Source organism: Lithobates pipiens, unplaced genomic scaffold (assembly GCF_037356315.1).
Source record: "Lithobates pipiens isolate NorthernLeopardFrog02 unplaced genomic scaffold, aLitPip1_a1.2 Scaffold_18, whole genome shotgun sequence".
NCBI classification, from domain to species: domain Eukaryota; kingdom Metazoa; phylum Chordata; class Amphibia; order Anura; family Ranidae; genus Lithobates; species Lithobates pipiens.
Window position 1 is genome coordinate 635,382,823 of NW_027507758.1, and position 24,332 is coordinate 635,407,154.

The 24,332-nt window shown below is 48.6% G+C and overlaps 1 pseudogene across 1 annotated transcript; it reads right to left on the minus strand.

Moving 5' to 3' along the window:
* Positions 1–202: 202 nt before the first annotated feature.
* On the minus strand, positions 203–11,077 carry LOC143989633 (uncharacterized; annotated as a pseudogene). The gene is made up of 8 exons (XR_013277052.1): positions 10,975–11,077; positions 7,375–7,502; positions 7,163–7,286; positions 6,949–7,046; positions 6,665–6,871; positions 6,430–6,585; positions 6,165–6,306; positions 203–3,579 (listed from the first exon to the last, which is right to left on the minus strand). The product of XR_013277052.1 is annotated as an uncharacterized LOC143989633 (transcript).
* Between the last annotated feature and the right edge of the window lie 13,255 nt (positions 11,078–24,332).

Here is a 24,332-nt window from a genome sequence, read left to right on the forward strand (position 1 = left end):
TGAATTCTCTTCATTGGAACTCTCCAGTGAAATCTCCACTCATCAATTACTAGCCGGATTCTCTATATTACCTCTGGTCTGTACAAAACTACCCCAAATTCCTCCCCCCTCCTCACCATCCAATAGAAATTGGAAGAATTGTTCCTTCTTCCAGAAATCCAGAACTAGAGAGGAATAGAAAAGATCTAACAAACACTACAAATCTTTTTTTAGAAATGTATTACATCCAATCCAAAACTATTTTACACACATTTATTCCATGGAATATGAAGAGATTTTTATATCAATAATCCATCAAACCTCAATTTTTATTGGACTTTATTCCCAGCAATAATAAATCAGGAATCCATGCAAGCAATTAGATCAATAGGAATGTTTCCAATATTTAGTAATTACGGTTTGATTCCCAAACATAACCAGTGCCCAGAATTACAAATCTATCACATGAAATGGATCTTATTGATTGGATGATGTAATTTATTGATCTATTGATTCCCTTGTATTATAGAATAGATTTATTTTTCCATCTATTGATCATCCTCTCCATATATCTCTTCACCTTGTCTAACATAATACAAATCCTAAATGTTATAAATCTCAGTCATGTAAATGAATTGTATCTGACTTGGGTCTTTATAATATGATATACGGGACTTTTACTTCATTCCCTATTTTTATATCATCTTCTTACACCTGTCCTGATGAAGTCACACTTTGAAGCCATGAAACAATCTTTTGAAGAAAACATTTCAGTTTCCTCTGCTGTGGGGATGGGGGAGTCAATGCTGCAGGGGGGCATTAGTTCTGTAGGTCAGTATGACATCCATGGCAGCGGAAGGGTTAAAGTGCCATCTATGGGATGTTTTTGAGTAACAACGTTTTTCATAATTTCAATGACACGCACAATTCTAAGGATGGACATGTTGGGTATCTATTTACTCAGCGCAATCTCATCTTTTATATTTTACCAAAACAATTGGGCAAAATATCGCAAAAATTACGTGTATTGTATTTTTCACTGAAATGTACCCTTTATATCCTTCAATGACTACTATACTCACAAGTGTATGAGTATATCCTCAGATATTAGTATGAAACCATGTCTGATGAAGGAAACTAAGAGGTCTACTTGTAGAAAATTCATTGGATGAATGTGGCAAGCGTTTATTCAGCCATTAAAATGAGCACTGTGATTTCCTATGATGGTGAGGTCCATCTAGAGGCTATAATATGATCCCAACCATGACACTACCTGCCTGGAGTTTGCATGTTCTCCCTGTGCCTGCGTGGGTTTCCTCCGGGTACTCTGGTTTCCTCCCACACTCCAAAGACATGCAGGTAGGTTAATTGGCTTCTGTCTAAAATTGACCCTAGTATATGAATGGGGACCTTGTATTGTGGGCTACTTGAGGGTAGGGACTGATGTGAGTGTGTAATGTACAGGGATATAGACAATTGTAGACACTCACTCAGGTTGAACTGGATGGACTGGTGTCTTTATTCAACCTTACTAACTATTTAACTATATTTTTCCTGAAATACCTCCATCAGTAAAAATAGTACAATACGACTTTAAAGCCACTAGATTAATCCGGTGAGCTTATGAAATAAAACATGGCCAGAACTCGTCACAGCTGGGAAAATGCCGGTCACATTCATTCACCTAAGTTTTAAAAAATAGACCTCTAATGCCGCGTACACACGACCGGACTTACGTCCGACAGACTTTCGACTGAGTTCTGACGGACTTTCCGAATGAACGGACTTGGCCACACACAATCACACCAAAGTCCGACGGATTCGAATGTGATGACGTACGACCGGAGTAGAATAAGGAAGTTCATAGCCAGTAGCCAATAGCTGCCCTCGCATCGGTTTTTGTCCGTCGGAATAGCACACACACAAGCGGATTTCTCGGTAGGAACTGGGTCCGGCGGAGTTCTGGCAGAAAAATTTGAAACATGTTCCATTTCTAAAGTCTGTCAGACTTTTGCAAATCAAAAGTCCGCTGCAGCCCACACACGATCGAATGGTCTGCCGGAATCATTCCGTCTGACTTTTGATGTTGAAAAGTCTGGTCGTGTGTACGCGGCATAAGTGTTTGTGAAATCTTATACAAAATGTACTCAGCCAATGAAAGGTAATGAGTCCATTTAAATTTTTCTACTGCTATCAATGGTCAACACGGTACAACACTTCATCCATGTCTTTGGTGATCTCTGATCTCCTTATCAACTGTTTCATACATGATGAAGATCAGCCATGGAGTATATCTGAGGTGTATATCAGGGTGTGCTTCTTCCCCACATGAGAGCTGTGATGTCCAGCAACATTCATATAGAAGACATTTCCCACACTCAAGGCACTAATACACCTCAAAGACAGGAAGACAGGATTTCAGTGAAAAACATTTCCTGCACTCAGGACAGCAATAAAGCTTCTCTCCCGTGTGGGATCCCTTATGTGTATAAAGATTGGACTTTACTGAAAAACATTTCCCGCACTAAGGACAAGAATATGGCTTTTCCCCTCTGTGAGACCTTTGATGCTTGACAAGATCTGCTTTTGTTAAAAAACATTTCCCGCACTCAGAACAGGAAAATTACTTCTCCCCCATGTGAGATCTCTGATGTTTGTAAAGATTGTTCTTTCCTGAAAAACATTTCCTACACTCAGAACAACAATACGGCTTCTCTCCCGTGTGAGATCTCTGATGTATAATAAGACTACACTTTTCTGAAAAACCTTTACTACACTCAGAACAGGAATACAGCTTCTCCCCTGTGTGAGATCTCTGATGTCTGTTAAGATGGTACTTTCTTGGAAAACATTTTCCACACTCAGGACAGGAATACGGCTTCTCTCCTGTATGCAATCTCTGATGTCTGTAAAGACTGGACTTCACTGAAAAACATTTATCGCACTCAGGACAGGGATACAGCTTCTCCCCCGTGTGAAAGCTTTGATGTGCGTAAAGACTGGACTTCACTGAAAAACATTTCCCACACTCAGCACAGGAATATGGCTTCTCCCCCGTGTGCGATCTCTGATGTACATAAAGTTTGTACTTCTCTGAAAAAAGTTTCCCACACTCAGGACAGGAATGCGGCTTTTCCCCTGTGTGAGATCTCTGATGTGTGTAAAGACTAGACTTCTCTGAAAAACATTTCCCGCATTCAGGACAGGAATATGGCTTTTCCCCTGTGTGAGATCTCTGATGTCTAACAAGGTCTGATTTTTTGAAACAACATTTCCCACATTCAGGACAGGAATACGGCTTCTCCCCCGTGTGCAATCTCTGATGTCTAGAAAGACCGGACTTTGCTGAAAACAATTTCCCACACTCAGGACAGGAAAACCTCTTCTCTGTTGGAAGGACGGCCCCGTCCCTCACAGTCTGAGGTTCCTCAGGATAAGAGGAATACGATGGTCCATCTACACTGTGTGGTGCCGGATGGACATTTGAGGTAGTCGGGTTTTCTCCTGGACTATACTGTGTGATGTCCTCATCTTCTACTTTACAGTCTGGAGACAAAGTGAGACACTCCTCTGAGGTTTTCCTCATCTCCCGTCCATCTACTAAAATAGAAATACAAAGATTATTACTAGACATGAGCTGATTGGTTCCCCTAAACCAGGACTCCGCCCACATCAGACAGCTTTGTCTCTGAGGATCTTACAATTCCCCCCTCAAGGTAACTAGTAAATGGGTCCTCTGATCTCCTACCAGATCATTTCTTTATTCATTGGGGGGGATTACAGGACGAGTGTCCCCACCCCCTCTATCACTCATTGCCATCTTCCCAACACAAGAAGTCCTGCACTTCCTTATTTAGTCCATGATTTAGTCATGAATAACAGTGGGGCTGAGCCCCACCAGAGGTCAGAGAGTGAGGATGGGGGGAGAACAACCAAGGTGAAGACTGGACTGATCCTGAAAACCACCATCATTTTTTTTGTGTGTATTTTACAAGACATACAGGTTAAAAAGCTGTGAGCGAACACAAATTAAAGGTTGCTCTCAGCATATTTACCAAGAGAACAGGAACACGACTAACAAATCTTGTACAACTGTTGGAACACTAGCAATCTAATCGTCATGTACTTCTTGTCACAGAAAACATGCCTACATATATAATATAGGTAAAAGTAGAGCAAATAGATACTAACAAGGGTAATATAATGTATTGGCCCAGACGGACCATGGTTTCCACAAGTAGTCGAAGGCTGATGCCTGACCAAGCCACAATGCAAGAGCATGTTTCATAAGAATGATGGAGCTTGACAAATATAACTATCTATGCCCTTGTACACACGGTCGGAAATTCAGACGGAAAATGTCAGATCGGACCATGTTGTCGAATAATCCGACCGTGTGTGGGTTCCATCTGGCTTTTTCCATTGGCATGTCCGACCAACAAAGTTTGAGAGCAGGATATAAAATTTTCAGACAACATGATCCGATCAGACTTTGTCCGATCGTTTGTAGAGAATTCCGATTGGACAAAGTGCCACGCATGCTCAGATAAAATTACGAGACCAAAGCTATTGGCTACTAGCCGCAACGTAGTCCCGTCGTAACGTACAAACGTCATCACGTTCCGAACGATCAGATTTTCCAGCAACTTTGTCCGACCGTGTATGTATACAACACCAGTTTCAGACAAAAAATGAGACGGATTTTGTGGTCGGAATGTCCGACCGTGTGTATAAGGGATTGGGGATTTCCTGGGCTTTCCAGTGTTTGGCTATCATGAGCGGCCAGGATATACATGACAACTTCTCGAAGAAGAGCAGGGTACGGTTGTCAATTCCAAGGCCCAAGACAGCCAAAGCCAGGTTGGGAGAGGTCACCACATCCATCACATCTGAGATTATTGTGAAGATTTTGTTCCAGAAGCTTGCAATGTTCTTGTAGGACCAAAAGATATGTAGAAGATTGCAGATTTGGTCCTCGCTAACAAAATGGGAAGTGGGAGGGATAGATCTAAGCTAGTTGATAGGGAGTGAGAGACCAACAGAGTGAGATCTTTTGTGTCAACTCCCGATGCTGGACAGAATGCGAGGCTTTGTGGACTGACCTGAAGGCATTGCTCCATTGGGAGATGGTGAATGAAGATTTTAAATCTTCCTCCCATAGAAGGAAATGTTTGATCTAAGAAATGTTAGCTTTTCCTGCAGTATGTTATATATTAGGGAGATGCCTTTGTTCCTGGCAGGTGTTGACAAATGGAACTGCGTGAATTGCACCTCAGGAGGAGAGGGTGTCACCAGGAGGTGCTGTATTCTGAGATACATGAAGTGGTCTGTGTCTAACAGCCCATACAACTCCTTCAGGGTTGTCACACTAAGAAGTGAACCGTCTCTCATTGAACGGTCATGTCATCTAGGACTGTAATTTCTTTTGATATCGAAGACTGGAGGCTTATGTGTGGTATAAGTGTAGCAATCATTGAGATAGGGATGTGGACTGGGGTGTCAAAGAGCTGTGACTGGGATTGGCTGTTCAGTTCTCACCAAGCTAGGAGAGAAGCTCTTAGTGGGGAAGAAAAGTCTTTTAGTCTGAAGGGTTTTCCAAAGATCTGCAATTAATCGCTCAATTACTGCCTAAGTTAAGGGATCCAGAGGTGAAAACCAGTGCTTGAGTTGATCCAAGCAGGTTACCAAGTAAGAGTCCCGATGTCTATTACTCCCATCCCCCCGCTCTGTTTAGCAAGAAGTGCGTGTGGACATTGCGTCCTCTTGCCCTGCCATATAAATCATTTGAGTAAAGAGTTTAAAGGGGTTGTAAAGCTTTGTGTTTTTTTCACCTTAATGCATCCTATGCATTAAGGTGAAAAAACACAAGGGCTTACAACCCTTGGAGATGGAGACCCAAAGCACATACCCCAGGTGCCTATGTCGAGTAATGGCTGTTGTCAAAATGAACATTTTGCTGCCAGCTGAACCCCAGAATCTCCATAAATCCAGTCTAGATACATAAATTGTGTCGACAGCACAGAGAAGGAAGATTATCGGAGAGAAATCCAGGAATACAGGACGGGGAACACAGCTCAGGAAAGCGACCAGGGGATTACAGGCTGATATCACCCAGTCCCCGCCCTACTCTGGACCAATCAGTGAGCAGTATGGGTGGAGGAATGTATTTAGTGTTAATGACCCACCTGTGCTGATCTCTGTAGGAGTGTCCTCCTCTATAAATGTCCCCGTTATTCCATCATCCTCCATAGACTGCTGATCATCCCTCACATACCTCTCTTCTTCTTCTGATTTCACCTCAAATTCTATATCGATTGGATCTCCACTCTAAACCAAGAAAATGAGAGAGAATATCATCTGTAAGATAGAAGATTTATTATTGTGACATCACATAGAAAATCCACACATTGTTTCCACAAGTCCAAGTTGTAGATGCTCCATCCCACCAACCTTGTAACAGTGGGGGATGGTGTGATCTTCCTGTGGGGAATCCCGGGAATACAGAGGACGGGGACATCTCTCTGGTGGGTTCCTGGTATTAGGTGGCTCCTTCACTCCATACTCCTCTATATACTCTTCTTTAACATCAATATTATCATCTCTACTCTGAATATATAATAAAACATTCATTGTAACAAACATTCTGTGTATAAATCAGAACTACCAATAATTGTCAATCATCTACCTGATGATGGTGGGGGATGGTGTGATCTTCCTGTGTGGAATCCCGGGAATACAGAGGACGGGGACATCTCTCTGGTGGGTTCCTGGTATTAGGTGGCTCCATCATATCTTTGTGTCCTTCTGGAAACTCCTCCATCACTCCATACTCCTCATCCTCCTCTTTATACTCTTCTTTAACAACAATATTATCATCCCCGAGGTTTCCACTCTGGATATATTATGAAACACAAACTGTAACAAACATGATTGTTTAAAAATAATCACAAGGAATTGTTCCTCATCTACCTGATGATGGTGGGGGATGGTGTGACCTTCCTGTGTGGTATCCCGGGAATACAGAGGACGGGGACATCTCTCTGGTGGGTTCCCATTACTGGATCCATCTGTAGGAAACACACACACTGACTGAATACATTGTTTCTATGTGTTTATCAGATGATGGGGGATCTAGGTGGAGCCTCCGTACTGCTCTCTCCTTTACAATAAAGTCTCCTCTTACCCGGTGATGTGAGGGGCGGCTGATTGTCCATCATGACGTCCTTGTAGAGATCCTTGTGTCCTTCTAAATACTCCCACTCCTCCATGGAGAAATAGACAGTGACATCCTGACACCTTATAGGAACCTGACACACACAATGATACAGTCACCATCCAGACACATCCCTTGTCTGTTACTGGATAATGTCCCAGAATTCCCAGAATCCTCCTCACCTCTCCTCCATCATCTCTCTGGTCACTTATAGAATCTTCTTTGTATTTCTCTATTCTATCAGGGAGGGAGGTGGAGGCAATGTGATGGTCATATGATCTCCAGACTTCACAGGAGGAAAACTCTAGATCTGAACACAAAATAGTAAAATCAAATGATATTCCCAGAATCCTCCTCACCTCTCTGGTCAGGTTTCACGTTATTAAAACCTTACTTCATACTGAGGTATAATTTATCCACAAAGGACCCCCACCCTACACAAATTGAAAACTGTTGCAGGCCTTCTGACATCATTACATACAACACAGGACCAACAATCCAACTTTGCAAGTGAGGATGCAAAGCATCCACCCACATCCTAAGAGCATCAGAAAAAAAGAAGATGGAGGAGGAGCTGTGAGGGCAGTTTGATGTCATAGGACATCTATTACTGTCACATGGGATGTTTACATTCATTATAGCCCCCCGATCCCTCCATTAAGAGGACCTGTTACCTCCTATTACTGTCACAAGGGATGTTTACATTCATAATCCACTTAAGCCCCGGACCAATTTGCAGCCAAAGGACCAAGCCTCTTTTTGTGATTCAGCACAGAGATCGTGGTGGCACAGTGTCCTAGCATCATGGCACGACCGCGATCGCGGGCGAGCAGGAGCGGCCGTTCCGGTGCGCCGTCATACAACGTCCATCCTGAACGAGAGCCGCACCGCCCAGCCGTCATTTGACGGTGGGTGGGCGGCAAGTGGTTAAAGCGCCCCCATCCCCGCGAGCTCGCATAGCAAAGAAATCGCACATGTAACTCGCGCCCACATATGAAAACGGTGTTCAAGTCACACATGTGAGGTATCGCCACGATCATCAGAGCGAGAGCAATAATTCTAACACTAGACCTCCTCTGTCATTCTAACCTGCTAACCGTAATTTTTTTTTCAATGAGCCGCCTATGGAGTTTTTTTTTCTTAGGTATCGTAGTTTGTCGCCATTCCACGAGCGTTCGCAATTTTCAAAGCATGACATGTTGGGTATCAATTTACTCGGCGTAACATAATTTTTCACATTATATAAAAAAAAATGGGCTAACTTGACTGATAAGTTTTTTTGTTTTTGATTTTTATTTAATGAAAGTGTCTTTTTTCCTAAAAAAAAAAATTGCATTTGAAAGGCCGCTGCGCAAATACAGCGTAACATTGCAATGGCCGCCATTTTATTCTATAGATTCTCTGCTGAAATTTATATATATATATATATATTGTTTGGGGGGTTCTAAGTAATTTTATAGCAAAAAAAATACAGATTCTAACTTGCAAGCAACAGATGTCAGAAATAGGCTTAGTCGTGAAAGGGTTAATTAACCGGTTCCCGACCAGCGCACGACAATGTACGTTGACAGAATGGCACGGGCAGGCATATTGGCGTACATGTACATCCAATATTCAATGCCGCCCTGCCATCGGGAGCGCGCCGGCAGCGGCGCACTCCCGCGCTGGTCGGGACCCCCGTGAGTCCGGTCGCGGGACCCGCGGACTCGATCGCCGCGGGCATCCCCTCGATCGTCTCACGGGACGGCTGAATGGAGGAAATGCCGTGTAAACAGCATTTCTCCATTTTGCCTAGCAACTAGTGACGCTGATCTCTGCTACATGTGATTGGAGCAGAGATCAGTGTTCACTAAATGAAAGCCCAACCCCCCCACAGTTAGTAACACATCCCTAGGAACACTTAACCCCTACACTGCCACCCACTGGATAACCCCTTCACTGCCAGTGTCATTTACACAGGAATCACTGCATTTATATAGCAGTGATTACTGTATAAATGACAATGGTCCCAAAAATGTCCGATGGGTCCCCCACAATGTCGCAGTCACAATAAAAATCACTGATCGCCGCCATTACTAGTAAAAAAAAAAATAATAAAAAATGATTAATAAAAATGCTATAAAACTATCCCTATTTTGTAAACGCTATAACTTTTGCGCAAACCAATCAATAATCGCTTATTGCGATTTTTTTTACCAAAAAATATGTAGAAGAATACGTATCGGCCTAAACCTGAGGGAACAAAAATGTTTTTATATATATTTTTGGGGGATATTTATTATAACAAAAAGTAAAAAATAATGCGTTTTTTTCAAAATTGTCGCTCTATTTTTGTTTATAGCGCAAAAAATAAAAACCGCAGGGGTGATCAAATACCACCAAAAGAAAGCTCTATTTGTGGGCAATTTTGTTTGGGAGCCACGTCGCACGACCGCGCAATTGTCAGTTAAAGCGACGCAGTGCTGAATCGCAAAAAGTGGTCTGGTCTTTGACCAGCAAAATGGTCCGGTCTGAAAGTGGTTAAGTAGTATGTGCTCTACTGATTTGACTGCATTCTTATGTGTATTTGACAGAACGTTTGTGCTCCTGAGTTCCTTTCAGCTAGGCCACATTTATGTTAGCGAGGGCCTTACACTAATGTGACATGCCTGACCGTACTTGCATTTTGCAATGTAATGTTCAGTGCTAATGTATACTTTATATTTGTGTTTTTCAGCTTTTACCACTAAAACTAAGATTTAGGCCCCTTTCACACTAACGTCCCGTTCAGGCCCGCCTGTCAGTTTTTCAGGCGGACCTGAACGGGTGCTCCATAGAGCTCTATGGAGCGTCGGATGTCAGCGGTGACATGTCCGCTGACATCCGACCCGCTCCGATCCGAAAAAGTGTGACGGAGGAAAAAGCTATTTTTCCATCCGTCTGCGGATCGGATCGGATGACGACGGGCACTGCGGTCCGTCGTCATCCGATCTCCCATAGGGGAGAGCGGCGCTGTGACAGGTCCGTCCCTGCACAGTGTGCGGAGACAGACCTGTCATCTCCCTGCTCAGCGGGGATCGGCGGAGTGATCCCCGCTGAGCAAACGGACATCCACGGGGCGGATCAGAACTGATCCGCCCCGTGTGAAAGGACCCTACAACTCAAATTGAATTCTCAGTAAAGATTACAACCACTAACCCCTCTTTATTAGGAGGCTTTTAGCTGTCTGCCAAGCCTTGTACTACAAACACATTGCGAGGGCAGAACACGTACATATTCCAATCCTCCCTAAATATCCCCATCACTAATAAAAGTCATAGAACCCGTTAGTATAGACTGATGAGTAAGGATGTGCTCAGGCGTGTTCGCATGGAACACGTGCAGAGCCTGCCAGGAAGTGGGCGCAGCGCTGTGCTAATCACAGGCAGCGAGACATTGCCCCGATGTGCGGCTGCAGAGATTGGGTAATGTCTCACTGCCTGTGATTAGCACAGCGCTGCGCCCACTTCCTGGCGGGCTCTGCACGTGTTCCATGTGAACACACCTGAGCTTATCCCTACTAATGAGGTGAGAAGGTGATTGGTGGGAAAGGTGACACATCTCCAAAATGAGGAGAATATTCCGGCCCCACGAGTGGGGAATTGTTCTGACCTTGAAGGGGTTAATCTTTGTATATCCACACTATATATGTGTGTATCATCATCTGCTGGAGATAAAAGACATCACAGTGACTATGGAGGAAGAGGACGGACATGACGGGGGGGGGGGTTACTGGGCGTAAATAGAAAATAAGATCTTATCACCTCCTCTGCTGCCACTTCCAGCAACGTCTTCTCTCTACTTCCTCCTGACTGACCCTTCACCCGGAACTTCCTGTCTGTACCTGACACCACTTCCTGTCTTCCATAGAGACTTCCTGTCTGGGTAGAGGCGAGATCACCACCTTGTTGAGCTCAGAGGAACTGCAGCCCCGAAAAATGTAGTGTGAACACGGCCTTGTGCTGTGTGTGTATGTACTTGACATTTGTATTGTCTGACACTTCCACCCCCCCCACCTTTTGCCACATACCCCCATCACCCCCCCTTTCCTCCAAACCCCCTCACCCCATTAAACCAGACCAGACTGCGTTTGGAGTAAAGGGCCAAAGGCCTTGATTTATTAACCAAAATATAAATATAAAATGTAAACTTTTAATAAATAACTTTTAATAATAATAACCTGTAAACTTTTCCTTTAACACTGGAACATGGGTCATTAGCATATCCAAGACCCTACTGGTCACTGCACCATCTATTTAACCTCTTGACCTCCAGACGGCATCCCCTGTCTCGGAGGCTAAACCCAAACCAATGCAGTGACCTACCCCTTTTCTCCTCCGGTTACCCCCTTGTAACCAGGAAGTACATCAACAACCATCCCCATCCCCATGGATGGGTACAACCTAATTACCACCTGCACCACTTACCCTTCTAAATTGACCCCCCAAACAACCAGCCACAGCTCGAAAGGTGGTAAAGCCTTACCCTTTCGAGCACTGCCACACGCACAGTCCCCTCTGGATCCCCTCCTGCAGGCCTAACGCCCACAAGTCCGTCCCCACCTCATTTAAATGAACCCCGTCACTCCTCAAGTATCTCCATGTCTCAAACTCCAATTCCCGATGCCTAATTGCCAATCCCCCATTCCTAACAAAAAACCTGCTCACCTCCTTGTTAACCTTAACCCGGGCCCTGTCCACCTTCTTGTCAGACTGCACCCACCTCCACGACATCCTGCTGACCATATCCGACCATATCAAGACCATGCCCGGGTAGGCAGCCTTCAACCGAAGGCTGTCGCACTTAATGTCACGTATGAGGTCCCTCATGGACCTGACCCCCATGTCATTACCCCCCACATGCAGGATCAACACATCAGGCGGCCAGTCCAGGCGAGCAAATCTATGGACCTCACCCAGCACCCTGTTCCACCGCATACCAGGAACCCCTATCCATCGAACCTGGGCTTCATGTCGGGGAATCCGAAGCTGTCTCCCGTTAGGACGAACATCGGCTCTCTTCGAACCCCAGAACACGTATGAATGGCCCAGAATCCAGACCAAAGCCACCTCAGAACCTGTAAACAAAAACCAGTAAATACACAAGACCCCGCAACAGTCATCCCGTAATAGTACATATCCCCCCCCCCCGCGCTCAGGCCTAACTCAGTAAATGAGGCCGCACGTACAGCCTAAACCTCCCCGATTCCCACCGTCCGATTCTCTTCACTGCCTCGGCACTTAGCCTGGCCCTAGACGCCTCAGTAGCCGCCCCTATGCGGAAAGAGTGCAATGAAAAACTCCCCGGGTCAAACCCCGCTGCCGCCACACACTTCTTAAAAATCGCAGTGAACTGAAACTTAGACAAAAAGGAACCATCCCCATGCATAAAAAAGGGGCCTGCCACCCGTGGCCGTACACCCAGGAAAGCCGCCACCGCCCCCACCGGGCATATATCACTCTCCGCAATGGGGGCGACTTCTACTAGAACCCCTCTCCCCCCCTGATCCGTCTTAGACCTGCGCAACCAAATTCTAACCCCATCCTGACCCAATTCCACATCACCCGCATCCAACCCCCCGACCCGAGACCGGGCTGGGCAGAACAGCTCGCCAATCCGGAATGCCCCAAAAAACGACAAGGAAAAAGCCACCCTAAAGAGGCTCCGTTTGTAAGAGGACCCGCAAACCGCCTCAACCGCCGTGCACAGTCCCCGGAGCATCTGAAAGGAAACCGGACGCCGCCCATCCCTCTGCCTATGCACCTTCCGGTACCCCTTCACCGCTTGCCGCAGCCAAAACTCCTTAGTAAAATCCCGACTCCCTTCCCATTTAAACAAGAAGGCCAACCCAGCCAGCTTCCTGTCTATGGAGGCCGCCGAAACCCCCCTGTCCATATCCTTGCAAAGAAAGTAAAAAACAGCCCTAGCCATGCCCGCCTCACCCGGGGCCATGCCGATCGCCGCTAGGCATTCCGACCATTCCTGCCAAACCTTTGAATATGCCCACCATGTCGACTTACATACCGACATCTCAATCAACCGTGCTGCAACTCCACCGCTATGCTCCACATCCAATCCGGACAGGCGATCCCGTGACGCTCTGCCTCCGGTGCCAGCCCCCGAAACCTGTCCCACTGAAAACGAGACAGAGCGTCAGCCAACTTGTTCTCCACACCCGGTAGATGCACAGCATAGACGAACGCATTAACCTGCAAACAACGCAACACCAGGTGGCGTACAAGCCTGACCACCGGCCCAGAGGCTGCCGTCAGCCGATTAACCACGTGCACCACCCCCAAGTTGTCGCAATTAAAGCGCACCTTCAGATTCCGAAAAGACTCCCCCCAAATCTCCAAGGCCACAACAATGGGAAACAGTTCCAACAACACCAGATTCTTCAGGAGCCCGGCCGCTGCCCACTCCGCAGGCCACGGTGCTGCGCACCACTGGCCCTTGAAGTAAGCGCCGAAACCCGACGACCCAGCCGCGTCGGTGAACAACTCCAGATCCCAATTGCTAATGGGACCCGACATCCATAGGGCGCGCCCGTTGAAGGAGGCCAAAAAGGCCTGCCACACCTCAAGATCGTCCTTGTGCTCCTGTTTCAGAGTCACGAAATGAGTAGGCGACCGGACCCCTGCCGTGGCCGAGGCCAACCTGCGGCTGAAAACTCGCCCCATCGGAATGATCCGACACGCGAAATTGAGTTTGCCCAATAAAGATTGCAACTGCCGCAATTGCAGCTTGCGAACCCCGATGGTCGCCCGGACTTCCTCCTGCAACGACTCCAGTTTGTCCTGGGGCAACCTGCATTCCATTTTGTCCGAGTCGATCACAATCCCCAAAAACGTAATGCAGACTGTGGGCCCTTCCGTCTTCTCCGGCGCTAATGGGACCCCAAAGCGGCCCGCCAAGTGCTGCAACGTCCCCAAGAGCACTGCGCAAACATTCGAGCCGGCCGGGCCTACACACAAGAAATCATCCAAATAGTGAATGATCGAGTTGATGCCCGCCACGTCCCGCACGGCCCCTTCCAAAAAGGAACTGAACTGTTCGAAGAATGCGCATTAAATGGAGCAACCCATGGGCAGGCAACGGTCGACGTAAAACCCCCCCTTCCAACAGCACCCAAGAAGCCAAAAGCTATCAGGATGCACTGGCAAGAGCCGGAATGCCGATTCGACATCCGACTTCGCCATCAAAGCCCCCCGTCCATACCTCCTCACCCAGGACACCGCCGCATCAAAGGATGTGTACGTCACCGCACACTCCTCCGGCGAGATGGCGTCGTTCACCGAGCCCCCTTTTGGAAAGGACAGGTGATGGATCAACCGGAACTTGTTGGGCTCCTTTTTGGGGACTACCCCCAGCGGAGAAACCACTAAACGGGGGAGGGGTGAGTCCAGAAACGGGCCGGCCATGTGGCCCAACGCCACTTCTTTGCTCAACTTGTCCGTCACCACCTCCGGGTGTTGCAAAGCGGACTTCAAATTTTTGGCCACGGGAGGAGGGGCAGTCAACGAACAGGGGATCCGAAAACCCACCGTAAAACCCTCCTCCAGCACCCGTGCCCCCACCCTGTCTGGATATCTATTGAGGAAAGGCCGCATCCTTTCCACCCGCACCGGAGTCGTCCCTCTTCGGGACAGCATCTCCAGCGCGCCCCTTTCCTTTTCTAAAACATCTGGTGAGGGGGTGGGACCCGCCGCAACCAGAGCACAAGTGCTTGAAGCGGCAGGTGGATCCGAATTTACTCGTGCCCTTGTTGAACTGCCAGCAATAACCCCAGCGCTTCTCGGTCGGCTGTCCTGGGGTAGCTGAACCTCCGACCCCCTGCTGAAAAAACGGGTTGGGAGCCCTCGCCGCCGTCATCAACTTCATCCACAAGCTGATGTCCTTATGATCCCAGCGAAGCGAGGGTCGAACCGCCATCCGTTGCCGAAACTGTTCATCATACCTGAGCCACGCTACCCCGCCGTACGTCCTATGCGCCTCACTGATGGCCTCCAGATACACGAACAACGCGGAGCAATGTTCCGGCGCCTTCTCCCCCACAACGCTTGCCAAAATGGCGAACGCCTGGAGCAAATTTGAAAAAGTACGCGGAATCAACCTATACCTCCGCTTCTCCTCGTCCTCCTTCTTCCGTTCCTCGGGCTTCAACCGGTCCAGGTTGAACTTTTCCAGCGGAAGCAGGGTAAAGATCTCGATGTACTCACCCTTCCAAATCTTCTCCTTCACCTCCTGCTTCAAGTGCGCCCCCAAGGGTCCCTCGAAGCAAACGTACACCTCGCTCCTTGCCGCGTCCGCCAGCCTGACCAGGTCAGTGCTCTGTTCCCCCGACTTCGCAGAAACCCCGTCAGCTGCAGGGGCCGCCGAACCCGTCGGCGCTTCCCCCCCAGCCGCTGGGACCCCCAGGGCCACCACCGGAGCGGACCCCACGCCAGACGGGACTGTTACGGCGCCCACCTCGGCGGCCGCCGGCGCCCACGCCTGGGCCGGCCCGCCCGCCATGCCCCCCTCAAATTTCTGAACCAGCTCCTTTAGGCCCGCCAACAACCCCCCAAGGCCCTCCTGCCTCCTACCCGCCGCCGGCTCCAGAGGCTTGGTCACGCCCGCCAATCCCGAGGACCCACCGCCCCCGCCTGCCGATGGCGCACCCCGCAAGCTACCCCGACCCAACAAATCATGCAACAGTGTATCAATAGAAAAAGAAGTGTCACACTCACCGGGCTGCCCAGGACCGGGCCTCGCAGCCGCCGCACTGGGACCCACCGCCGACTCCGCGTCACGAACATCACCGCCATCCGACTCCGACAGCTCGCCCTCCAATCGATCGCTGGCCACGGCTGACACCGGTCCGGAAGAAGGACGCCCAGACGGGCCCGCTCCGCCATCAGGGGTTCTGCGATGCACATCTCTAGGGGCCCGGCCCACCCGACCGCTCGCTCCTCCCTCGCGTCTGGGCGAAGGGCTCCTGCGCCTCCCAGCTCGCCGGCTCCTCGTCACCTGCCCCATGGCCAAGCTGCGTTCAGTGTCCAGGCCGCCCCCGGGAACTCCGCCATCACCCCTGGGACCAGGGGCCGCCACGCCGGGTCGTGCCCCCACCCGCTGCGCTGTTGACCTCCGCAGACCGACTTCCCCATCTCCCCCGGCCTGGCCTATGTGGGACGATCCCTCCTGCCGCCCAGCCACACTCCCCAGTCCCCTCCTCCGGGCCCCACTCCTGGCCGAGTACCTGTTGCTCCCTTCCCCCGATGGGGTGGAGGTCGGTGATGCTGCCCTCTGCTGTGGACGCCGCTCTGCGCTGCCCCCGCTCCTCGTGGCCGCGAGCACCCCCCACGGGGGCCCCGCGTGGCCCGCTCCCGGACTGTAGCGATCAGGCGGCCTGGAACGCCGCGCCGGTGGAGTCTCAGTCGTCCCCCCGCTCGTCGCCGCCTCCCGCTCTGCCGCCAAGGCCGCCACCTGCCCCTGTAGCCATGCGGCGCCTTCTTGTTCAATAACGGCCCTGAGCCGGGCTATCAAGTCCGCGGACGCCATCTTGGATTGCACGGAGGAGCGGCGAGGGTCAGCCTAATCTCTTCCTCCTCCGCTCTCCAAGTGGCCTGGCTTCCGCTTGGCTTCCCTGCCGAACGTGATAGCTCCGCCCCTGGCTCCGCCTACCCGTCCTCTTAAAACGGCCTACATGTAATGTTATTAAAGCGGCGACAGTGCATGCAAACAATTGTCATGCTGTCCCTGCGCTTAGCAGCCTTTGGCTGCTGCTCCGTGGCCTCTCTGTATATCCTTATAGATGGGTCATCTCCTCTCCCACCAAGGGGGATAGACATATATTACTGCCTAGTCCAGCCTTTCTCAGCCAGGGTTCCTCCAAAGGTTTCTAGGAGTTTCTTGAGCAATAAACAATTTCTGTAAATAATAATGGTCTAGAACAGTGATGGCGAACCTCGGCACCCCAGGTGTTTTGGAACTACATTTCCCATGATGCTCAACTACACTGCAGAGTGCATGAGCATCATGGGAAATGTAGTTCCAAAACATCTGGGGTGCCAAGGTTCGCCACTGGTCTAGAATTAGGTGAGGGTGTGCTTCCCTGTGTACCAAAAGGCCACTTAACTAAAACGTAACCTTTATTTTGTAGTGGCGGCTCCTGAAGAGCATGAGCTATGCGTTTTTCAACGATAAAGTTATGCCTGAACTGCAGTTTGTTTTGGGTACAATTGTCTAAATTTGACTTCAGCATCAGTCTGACTGGACTGTGAGATGCTCAGCCTGGCCACATGGGGCGCTGTCTCTTCTGGCAGGCATGGAACTATGGTCTAGTTAGGTGCTTAAGTTACTCTCTCTCGGAGCCCGCCCAGTGGGAGTGGCGCTCTCACTGTGCTTTCTGGGAGAGGGTATTTAAGATGCAGACGTCACGTGGTTTGGGGTTCCGGTCCAGAATGATGTGCTGACTTCATGGTCCTGGTCCTCCTCACCAGCCCCCAGGAAGGCTATGGCCTGGGGTGGGGATCCACCCGATTTTGATGTCTCAGGGCTGGCTAGCCCGAGGCAAGGAAACTAAAAGAAGGATTCTGAGGTGGTTGTGTGCCGTCTCCAGTTTGGGAGAGACCCAGTAACTTCAAGCATTCCAGGGGAGGACTCTTCAGAAGAAGACCACGTACGGGTTGGTTTCTTAGTAAGAGCCTGGAAGGGCTAAAGTACCCAAGAGAATCCGGTCTCGTGGATATCGTCAAGCTGGCTGAAAGATCCAGATATCCTACGAGTGTTTTCAAGCTTAAGTTTCCCTACGTGTTCTACAACAACGTCTGTGGCAGAGACATTATTTTGTACATTCTACAACGTCTGTGGCAGAGACTTATTCCTGAGTAACCACCTTGTTGGTTGCTAGGCCTTGTGAGAGAAGGACTGTCCAACTTGAGTGATCATCCAGTTGCGAATGGCTATTCTCTGGATGCAGTCAAAGTAAGCAAGTTCTTCGACATTTTGACTTTGATACTAAGAGTACCTGAATTTCCTTTCCAACCCTCTGATCCCAATTTAAGAGACTTTTCATTATCTAAGTTTTGCAAATAAAATCCATTCAAGTGGATCTGTTGTCGATCTCTCAAGTTACTGGGCCATCTACCACAGGACACCCCTAGATGTGAAACAAGAAAAACATAAGGTAACAGTAAGCCCAAATCTAACCAGCAGCTCCTTCCGGGGTTAGTGCTACAATTGTAAATCATAAAAGGTATGTAAATGACCATATCAGGTATACCTATAGCAGTGATGGTGAAACGTAGAACCCCAGATGTTTTGGAACTACATTACCCATGATGCTCATGAACTCTGCAGTGTAGTTGAGCATCATGGGATATGTATGTAGCGCTGGCTCCTGACGAGCAGGCGCTATGTTTTTTTTTCAAAGTTAATTTTCCTGAAACCACAGTTGGGTTTTGGGGCTAATTTTCTAAATTTCTGGTTCAGTACCAGTCCAACTGGGTTGCACTGGGTTCTCCTTGACCGCAGGTGTCACTGTCACTGCCGGCAAGAGTAAGAACGCCGTTTAGCTGGGTGTATTGAATGCCACTGTTCTCTCGGAACCAGCCCAGTGGGAGTGTTTCTCCTGCTGTGCATTCTAGGGGGTGGTATTTAAGGTACTGACACCACATGCTTCGGGGTTCCGGAGATTATTTTCTGTCTGTTCGGTCCTGGTGGTCCTTCTGACCCAGCCCCATGGCCCTCCTGGCCTAGGGTGCTGAACCATGCATTCCGAGTCTCGGGGCTGGCTGGCCCGAGGCAACGCAACTGCATGGACAGGCCCGAGTGGATTTTGGGGCCTATAGATCCAAGGGTGGTGTCACGGTCGTTCCACTATCCCGATCGTACAAAGGAGACTTACCCGCAGGTTTCCTGTACAAGGGGATCGTCGGTGCCCTCGGACGCGGGTTGGCGCAAACGAATGCACGCGAGTGCATGTAGTCCCTAACAGGCGCACGCGGGTGCGCGTTGACACGAGCGGGCGCACGCGGGTGCGCGACAAGCCGAACGGGCGTACGCGGGTACGCGGGGTCACGAACGGGAGCACGGTTACCCGCGGGGGTACGCAAACGTACCGTGCGACCGATCTTGGCGCCCAATAGCCTATTTAAGGGACCAGCTCCTGCTCCTCAGTGCTGTCCTGTCTACAGCGTTCCTGAGACTTCCGCTACCTGTTCCTGTGTGTGTGTTCCTGATACTGTACCCGGCCTGTTCCTGGACCTTGCCTGTTTGCTGCCTGCCTCCTACCCTTTGCCTGATTGACCACGCTTCTGCCTGCTGCTCTGTACCTCTGCTGCCCGATTGTTGCCGACCCAGCTCGTCTCTGACCATGCCTGCCTGTCTACTTGAAGTCCAGTACCGACTACTTCTGCGGTTCCTGCCTGTCCACCTGTGCCAGCTGTCCAGCAGTTCCCGTCCGGCGTTCAGCGCTGGTTGCACCAGTCGTTCCAGTCCACCACCCGTTCCGGCTGTACCTGCTATCCCACCTGCCGTTCCAGTCTACCACCTGTTCCGGCTGTGCCTGCTATCTGCTATCCGGCCTGGCACTTGTGTCCTCCGGACTCCTGAATCCCTGTCTCCATCTCCAGGGGCTCTCGAGCCGGAGGCTTACGAGGCGCCGTTCCCTGCACGCTTGGGCTCTCCAACCAGGTACGTGACAGGTGGTCCGGTGTCGTCTCATCTGAAGAGAGAGGCCCAGCAACTGAAGAACCCCAGGGGAGGACTCTTTAAGAGAAGGCCATGCGCAAGACTGGCTTCTCTGAAGGAGCCTGGAGGCTTAGTTGAAGGACGCTACAGAGATCTACACTCATACGGTATCGCCGGATCGGCTGAGAGATACTGGTACCGTATGATAGCTCTTTAAATTTGTCTACGTCCCTCAGTAACGCACAAGTCTGTGGCAGAGACTTTGTCAAACATTCTACGCTCAAGTGTACATCACAAGTCTGTGGCCGAGACTTTACCAAACACCCTACCCGCTGCTAGGCCTAGTGAGAGGAAGTCTATCCGGGGGTTGTAAAATCCAGCTATGAAACGGTTGCTATTCTATGGATTTTCATAAGAGAGAGACTTTCCATTTTTGCAGTCTAAAGTACCTGAACTTACTCCTAACCCTCTACCCTTCGTTGAAAGACTCTGTTTCTGTTTCAAATAAATAACCCAAAAAGATTCAGTGTCAGTTTCTACATTTCTTTGAGCCATCTACCACGGGAATCCCTAGATGGAGAAGCAGACCATAAGGTAACGGTAAGCCCAATAAAACCAGCAGCTCTTTCAGGGGTCAGTGCTACATGTAGTTCCAAAACATCTGGGGTGCCAAGGTTCGCCATCACTGACCTATAGGATGAGATCAATGCCATTATATATGAATCAACATTTTATCTCTATGTGGTAATATTAATCACTTCCCGCCCACCATATAACAGAATGACATGCGCAAAGTGGTTAAGTTATCCTGATTGGATGTCATATGACGTCCACCAGGATAAGTCGTCATCGTGCACCCGTGGCGATCATTGGTGTGATGTGTCAGTCTTACACACAGCATCACCGATCTTGGTAAAGAGCTCTCTCGTCCCCCCCTCTTTTACTGCGGCCTGCCAGGTTGCGTGCTCGGATAAAGGGTCTGGTATGGATTTTTAGGGGGAACTCCACGCCATTTTTGAAAAGAATTTTGGAGTGGAGTTCTCCTTAAAATCCATACCAGACCTTCAGGTCTGGTATGGATATTTGGGGGGAGCTCCCCGTAATACAGAGAACACTCATTGAAAGTCATTGATAAAAAATAAAATAAAAAAAGCGTGGGGGTTCCCCCAAATTCAATTACCAGGCCCTTCAGGTCTGGTATGGATATTAAGGGGAACCCCATGCTTTTTTTATTTTATTTTTTATCAATGACTTTCAATGAGTGTTCTCTGTATTATGGGGAGCCGACAATTCATTATAGCCGCGAGTGATTTTAAATGACTTTTTTTCCTGCAGAAATGACACTTTGTGCAGGGACAGTTCTAAGCACCAGAAACATGCGCCCCTTCACAGGCACACTATACACCCCCCCCCCCCCCCCCCCCGATACAAAACTTAAAGGAATATTATACTTTTATTGTTTCACTTTAATCATTATTAAAATCACTGCTCCCGAAAAAACTTCAGTTTTTAAAACTTTTTTTTGCATTGATACATGTCCCCTGGGGCAGGACCCAGGTCCCCAAACACTTCTTATGACAATAACTTGCATATTAGCCTTTAAAATGAGCACTTTTGATTTTGAACGTTCGAGTCCCATAGACTTTAATAGGGTTCTAAAGTTCACACGAAGTTTAGGTCTGTTCGCAGGTTCTGGTGCGAACCGAACCGGGGGGGGGGGGGGGGGGGGGGGTGTTCGGCTCATCCTTATTGACCACCCTGGGAGACTTATTATCTCAGGGAGGGGGTCCCTCACTGGAAAAGTCAATCACTATATTGATAAATTGCTACAACCTTTTGTGGTGTCTATGTGAGGGACACTTTGCACCTCCTGAATGTTGTTTCAAATGATCTGTCAGTACCCGACAATGTCATCTTGGTTACATTAGAGGCATAATATTGCTCTATCCCTCATTAGAAGGATTTAGAGCAGGCATGTCCAAAGTCCGGCCCGCGGGCCAATCGCGGCCCGCGGTCCGGTTTTGAACGGCCCGCCTGGTGTGCTGCGGGATCAGGGCTGTCAAATGAGCCGATCCCCGTCACTGTGAGAAGCTCTGTCGGCTTCAAAAGTGAAAGTAAAGTGCAGAGGAGTGTGCTGTGCTCTCTGCTTCCCCCTACAGTGCAGTACCCGGCTGAATAAGGAAATGGAATGGAAAGGTACTGTACTACAAGCTAGATTCGTTTTAAAAAGGCTTTATTTATGTGTATGTGTGTGTGTGTGCATGTGTGTCTGTATGTATGTATGTGTGTGCATGTGTGTCTGTATGTGTGCATGTGTGTCTGTATGTATATGTGTGCATGTCTGTCTGTATGTATGTGCATGTGTGTCTGTATGTATATGTGTGCATGTGTGTCTGTATGTATGTGCATGTGTGTCTGTATGTATGTGCATGTGTGTCTGTATGTGTATGTGTGCATGTGTGTCTGTATGTGTGTGTGTGCATGTGTGTCTGTATGTGTGTGTGTGTGTGTGTGTGCGCATGTCTGTCTGTATGTGTGTGTGTGCATGTCTGTATGTATGTATGTGTGTGCATGTCTGTCTGTATGCATGTGTGTGCATGTGTGTCTGTATGTATGTATGTGTGCATGTGTGTATGTCATTCACCCTGAGCATACCTCCAGCTGCAGCCACAGCATGTGTACACCCCCAGCTGCTCCCTCTGCAGCTAGAGGGGGAGAAGTTGGGGGTGGTAAAAACAGCTTAACCATGTAGTTTTACTGCCCCTCCAATAAGCCATTGGTTCACATCTGCATGGCTGCATGCTGTGTGTAGGGCAGCCCATGCATTTCAATGGGCTTCCATACCCACAAAAATGCAGGGAAAGAAGTCCCAGAGCTTTTTTTTTTTTTTTTTTTTATTGCGCTGCACCAAAAGCACCCCATGTTTCCAATGTGTGGGGTACCATTAAGACTTAACGGTACCCCTAAAGAACAGAGCATTCGTCTGTGTGTCGGGCAAACGAGCGCGACAAAGGCACGAGAATTTTTGTTGGGCCAGGTATGAGTGCTCGAATGACCGAATTTTAATGGTTCAAAGAATGTCAGGCAAAATGGTCGGCCCTCACACATGTTCACTTCATCGAATCTGGCCCTCTTTGAAAAAAGTTTGGACACCCCTGATTTAGAGGATATAGAAAAATACTCAACTGCAGACCTAGAACCCTGTTTGCACATACAAGTTTTGTTGTTGTTTTACCTAAGTTTCTGTTGGAAAATAATAAATTCATGACCCAGTTTATATATTATCACTTTACAGATTTTGTCACTCTAGGATTAATTATTTTATTTATATAAGCATTCTTACTTTAAGAGATCTCCTCCTCCACCATTCCTATATGACCATTACCTGCTCCCCATTTATATTGAACATTGTTCATTATGAGTGGAGTGATATATATTTGTATGCTTTATGATATATTTTTGCATTTTCTTTACCAAAAAGTTACATTTCCAGCGTTATCTGTTTTCTTATGCAGTGTACACACGACCGGACTTTTTCGACGGACTAGGTCCGACAGTCTTCACGACGGACTTTTGGCAGAGTTCCGGCAGACTTTCTGAATGAACGGACTTGGACACACACAATAACACCAAAGTCCGACGGATTTGAAAGTGATGACGTACGACCGGACTAGAATAAGGAAGTTCACAGCGAGTAGCCAATAGCTGTCCTAGTGTCGGTTTTTGTCCGCCGGATTAGCATACACACGAACGGATTTCTCGGTCCGGCGGGAAAATTTAAAACATGTTCTATTTCTAAAGTCCGCCGGATTTTTTGGCAAGCATAGGTCCGATGGAGCCCATACACAATTGAATTGTCCGACGGACCTTTGCAGTCAAAAAGTCCGGTCGTGTGTACGCGGCATTAGGTATTCCTTTGTTTCCTGACACAGCATGACAGCATAAACGTATGGGTAGGCTCCGCCCCCTGCCCTATCACAGGACCGGTTATACTATAAGATTAGGTCTCCTCCCTGCCTGCAGCACTCTTCTTTTTTTCCCCCTCACTGCTAACAGCTGGTTATACTACTGCTGAGATCAGGATTTTTATTTTTCCCTCACCTTGCCAGACGCTTCTGACCAAGCCGCATAGGTTCAAGCCTCTCCTGCCTTGAAGCTCCCCGCTGTACAGGCAGACATGAGCACCTATATGGGGGAGATCCCCCCCCCTCAAGATCCAGAATAAGGGGGGCGATGGTATCTGGTCTCTAGAGATTGCTCCTTTATCATGACGCCATGGATGGATATTCATTGGACTTTCTGTTTGGACATGAAGCATGCAGGTGGTAAGGCACCACAAGGTGCACAAATCCATATTGTTCGGTTACTGCTGCAAGTATGTGGTTAAGCTTGCATTTCTGAAGGGTTGTGGTTGTGTCTGCAAAACTGCAAATTCTGATATACGGTTTAG